Genomic DNA, 4,967 nt, shown 5'->3' with positions numbered 1-4,967 from the left:
ACTCTGCTTGTAATAACCTAGAACACTGTCTAAGACTTGATGGTTGCTCTGTCAATTCTTCGTCATCAGTTAGGAACCTAGGTGTGCTATTTGATCGCAATCTTTCCTTAGAAAGCCACGTTTCTAGCATTTGTAAAACTGCATTTTTCCATCTCAAAAATATATCTAAATTACTCTCAATGTCAAATGCAGAAATGTTAATCCATGCATTTATGACCTCAAGGTTAGATTATTGTAATGCTTTATTGGGTGGTTGTTCTGCACACTTAGTAAACAAACTACAGCTAGTCCAAAATGCAGCAGCAAGAGTTCTTACTAGAACCAGGAAGTATGACCATATTAGCCCGGTCCTATCAACACTGCGCTGGCTCCCTATCAAACATCATATAGATTTTAAAATATTGCTTATTACTTATAAACCCTGAATGGTTTAGCACCTCAGTATTTGGCCGAAACACTCTATGATCCTTAGGTACACTACTGAAGAGGTTGTCTTGAACATTTCCCTCAAAACCCTGATTTGAGGTAGCAGAAAATAATAACGTGGGGCATCACACTTCTACCAGACCTCCCTCCTAGAAGTTTCACATATTCATATTCATATTCATATTCATATTCATTCTTTATTGTCCTCAATAGAAGAAATTTGTTTCCACAGTCCGTACCAAAAGTAACATTCAACACTCATAACATACATGTACAACACAGAATTTTGTACACATGAGTAGACTAGGCTTTCGGTAAATTCAGCGCTCTTATTGCTGAAATTACAAAGCTTTTCCCTAGTCGTGATTTTTTATGAGGCAGTTGTCTATATCTGCGACCTGAGGGAAGAAGGGTGAAACGTGAGTTAAGAGGGTGGCTGGGGTTTCGTGTGATGGTATTTGCTCTGCGAATGGTAGCAGCATCAATGATAGCCGGCAAGTTGGGTGTGGGAAGACCAATTATTTTTGAAGAAGTCTTAGTGATTCTAAGAAGCTTGTTCCTATTAGTGAGAGAAAGCATAGTGAAATAGCAGGTGGCACAGTACAGAACAGTACGCGTTCAATGATGAAGTGAAGTGAAGTGAAGTGAAGTGACATTCAGCCAAGTATGGTGACCCATACTCAGAATTTGTGCTCTACATTTAACCCATCCGAAATGCACACACACAGAGCAGTGAACACACACACTGTGAGCACACACCCGGAGCAGTGGGCAGCCATTTATGCTGCGGCGCCCGGGGAGCAGTTGGGGGTTCGATGCCTTGCTCATGAGCACCTAAGTCGTGGTATTGAAGGTGGAGAGAGAACTGTACATGCACTCCCCCCACCCACAATTCCTGCCGGCCGGGACTCAAACTCACAACCTTTTGATTGGGAGTCCGACTCTCTAACCATTAGGCCACGACTTCCCAAGCTATGGTACAAAAGAAGAAGAAGATGTGGTTTGACTGAAAGAGTTAGGTAAGTATAGATCCCAGACCCAATGCCCAAAGGGCATCGGACTGGGTTTTGCACTGTCCATCCCACCCATGGTCACCAAGCAGGCTCCACTTTCATACTGGCACACACCAGAGTGTCCCATCACCCAGTATAGGGCTCTAACAATCAGGGCTCTAATGTCCTGGGCTCTATTGCCCAGGGCCTAAGTGGTTAAGGTTAGGGTTGGTTTTTGGGAGGAGATTTTAAACTATATACAAGTACACAAGCCTTTTATCGCGACGTTTCGACAGCTTTCTGTGTCTTCTTCAGGCATGACTTGTGTAAAATAAATCTTTTCTTCTCAGGGCTCAATATAATTTTTTTAATTTTTATTTCTAAACACCATGTATGTGGTGGAGCAAAAAATCATCTATTTTCCTCTTCTCACTCGGGAGCTGTGTGTGCAGCTTCTTATACCCCGAGCAGGGCCTAGGCTCCTCCCCTCTGTTTATTTTTGAATTTTTAAATTTTCAGAGCCTTTTCTTTGAATATATCAAGCACATTTAAATGCACTTTTTGAATTCAAGCACTCCTTCATCTTCCCTTACACTCTTAAAAGTTTACTTTTTTGTTTTAGTATACACTTTTTTGTGTTACTATCCTCACAAACCCATTTATTTCTTTTCACACACTTATTTGTGTTTTTAAGACCCCTTTTGTTTTATTTTCCAACACATATTTTTGTGTTATCTGTCACTCACGGCACCCCCATTGTCTTTTCGACCGTTACTGTGCTTTCATTCAAAAAAATACACCTTTTTTGCGCTATGATACATCCCTCTTTCTGGCTCACTACTGTACATTTTTGTGTATCACATTTAAACCAACTATATACAAACTCTTTTTACATGACTCTTAACCCATATGTATCTTTTTAGATTTTTTTCAGATGGAGACATCCAGTATGGTTTTCCGTAAAGGGAGACCAGCGAGGCCCAGAGAGAGAGGCACGGGCTGAGTTAGGTAAGTATAGATCCCAGACCCAATGCCCAAAGGGCATCGGACTGGGTTTAGCACTGTCCATCCCACCCATGGTCACCAAGCAGGCTCCACTTTCATACTGGCACACACCAGAGTGTCCCATCACCCAGTATAGGGCTCTAACAATCAGGGCTCTAATGTCCCGGGCTCTATTGCCCAGGGCCTAAGTGGTTAAGGTTAGGGTTGGTTTTTGGGAGGAGATTTTAAACTATATACAAGTACACAAGCCTTTTATCGCGACGTTTCGACAGCTTTCTGTGTCTTCTTCAGGCATGACTTGTGTAAAATAAATCTTTTCTTCTCAGGGCTCAATATAATTTTTTTAATTTTTATTTCTAAACACCATGTATGTGGTGGAGCAAAAAATCATCTATTTTCCTCTTCTCACTCGGGAGCTGTGTGTGCAGCTTCTTATACCCCGAGCAGGGCCTAGGCTCCTCCCCTCTGTTTATTTTTGAATTTTTAAATTTTTAAATTTTCAGAGCCTTTTCTTTGAATATATCAAGCACATTTAAATGCACTTTTTGAATTCAAGCACTCCTTCATCTTCCCTTACACTCTTAAAAGTTTACTTTTTTGTTTTAGTATACACTTTTTTGTGTTACTATCCTCACAGACCCATTTATTTCTTTTCACACACTTATTTGTGTTTTTAAGACCCCTTTTGTTTTATTTTCCAACACATATTTTTGTGTTATCTGTCACTCACGGCACCCCCATTGTCTTTTCGACCGTTACTGTGCTTTCATTCAAAAAAATACACCTTTTTTGCGCTATGATACATCCCTCTTTCTGGCTCACTACTGTACATTTTTGTGTATCACATTTAAACCAACTATATACAAACTCTTTTTACATGACTCTTAACCCATATGTATCTTTTTAGATTTTTTTCAGATGGAGACATCCAGTATGGTTTTCCGTAAAGGGAGACCAGCGAGGCCCAGAGAGAGAGGCACGGGCTGAGTTAGGTAAGTATAGATCCCAGACCCAATGCCCAAAGGGCATCGGACTGGGTTTTGCACTGTCCATCCCACCCATGGTCACCAAGCAGGCTCCACTTTCATACTGGCACACACCAGAGTGTCCCATCACCCAGTATAGGGCTCTAACAATCAGGGCTCTAATGTCCCGGGCTCTATTGCCCAGGGCCTAAGTGGTTAAGGTTAGGGTTGGTTTTTGGGAGGAGATTTTAAACTATATACAAGTACACAAGCCTTTTATCGCGACGTTTCGACAGCTTTCTGTGTCTTCTTCAGGCATGACTTGTGTAAAATAAATCTTTTCTTCTCAGGGCTCAATATAATTTTTTTAATTTTTATTTCTAAACACCATGTATGTGGTGGAGCAAAAAATCATCTATTTTCCTCTTCTCACTCGGGAGCTGTGTGTGCAGCTTCTTATACCCCGAGCAGGGCCTAGGCTCCTCCCCTCTGTTTATTTTTGAATTTTTAAATTTTTAAATTTTCAGAGCCTTTTCTTTGAATATATCAAGCACATTTAAATGCACTTTTTGAATTCAAGCACTCCTTCATCTTCCCTTACACTCTTAAAAGTTTACTTTTTTGTTTTAGTATACACTTTTTTGTGTTACTATCCTCACAGACCCATTTATTTCTTTTCACACACTTATTTGTGTTTTTAAGACCCCTTTTGTTTTATTTTCCAACACATATTTTTGTGTTATCTGTCACTCACGGCACCCCCATTGTCTTTTCGACCGTTACTGTGCTTTCATTCAAAAAAATACACCTTTTTTGCGCTATGATACAAATCCCTCTTTCTGGCTCACTACTGTACATTTTTGTGTATCACATTTAAACCAACTATATACAAACTCTTTTTACATGACTCTTAACCCATATGTATCTTTTTAGATTTTTTTCAGATGGAGACATCCAGTATGGTTTTCCGTAAAGGGAGACCAGCGAGGCCCAGAGAGAGAGGCACGGGCTGAGTTAGGTAAGTATAGATCCCAGACCCAATGCCCAAAGGGCATCGGACTGGGTTTTGCACTGTCCATCCCACCCATGGTCACCAAGCAGGCTCCACTTTCATACTGGCACACACCAGAGTGTCCCATCACCCAGTATAGGGCTCTAACAATCAGGGCTCTAATGTCCCGGGCTCTATTGCCCAGGGCCTAAGTGGTTAAGGTTAGGGTTGGTTTTTGGGAGGAGATTTTAAACTATATACAAGTACACAAGCCTTTTATCGCGACGTTTCGACAGCTTTCTGTGTCTTCTTCAGGCATGACTTGTGTAAAATTAATCTTTTCTTCTCAGGGCTCAATATAATTTTTTTAATTTTTATTTCTAAACACCATGTATGTGGTGGAGCAAAAAATCATCTATTTTCCTCTTAGGGTTAGGGTTAGGTTAGGTTAGGTTAGGTTAGGGTTAGGGTTAGAGTTAGTTAGGGTTAGAGTTAGGGTTAGTTAGGGTTAGGTTAGAGTTGGTTAGGGTTAGGTTAGGTTAGGTTTAGGGTTAGGGTTAGGGTTAGAGGAATGAAACGTCCAAGGTT

General features: G+C 40.7%; 1 long non-coding RNA gene across 1 annotated transcript; it reads left to right on the top strand.

Moving 5' to 3' along the window:
• Positions 1 to 2,242: 2,242 nt before the first annotated feature.
• Positions 2,243 to 4,433, top strand: LOC132152343 (uncharacterized). The gene is made up of 3 exons (XR_009436491.1): positions 2,243 to 2,426; positions 3,342 to 3,415; positions 4,333 to 4,433. It is a non-coding gene; the product is annotated as an uncharacterized LOC132152343 (long non-coding RNA).
• The last annotated feature ends 534 nt before the right edge of the window (positions 4,434 to 4,967 follow it).

The sequence above is a fragment of the Carassius carassius genome, chromosome 11, assembly GCF_963082965.1.
Source record: "Carassius carassius chromosome 11, fCarCar2.1, whole genome shotgun sequence".
Taxonomy (NCBI): Eukaryota; Metazoa; Chordata; class Actinopteri; order Cypriniformes; family Cyprinidae; genus Carassius; species Carassius carassius.
Note: the sequence above shows the minus strand (reverse complement) of the source record. Positions and strands in the feature narration are given on the sequence as shown.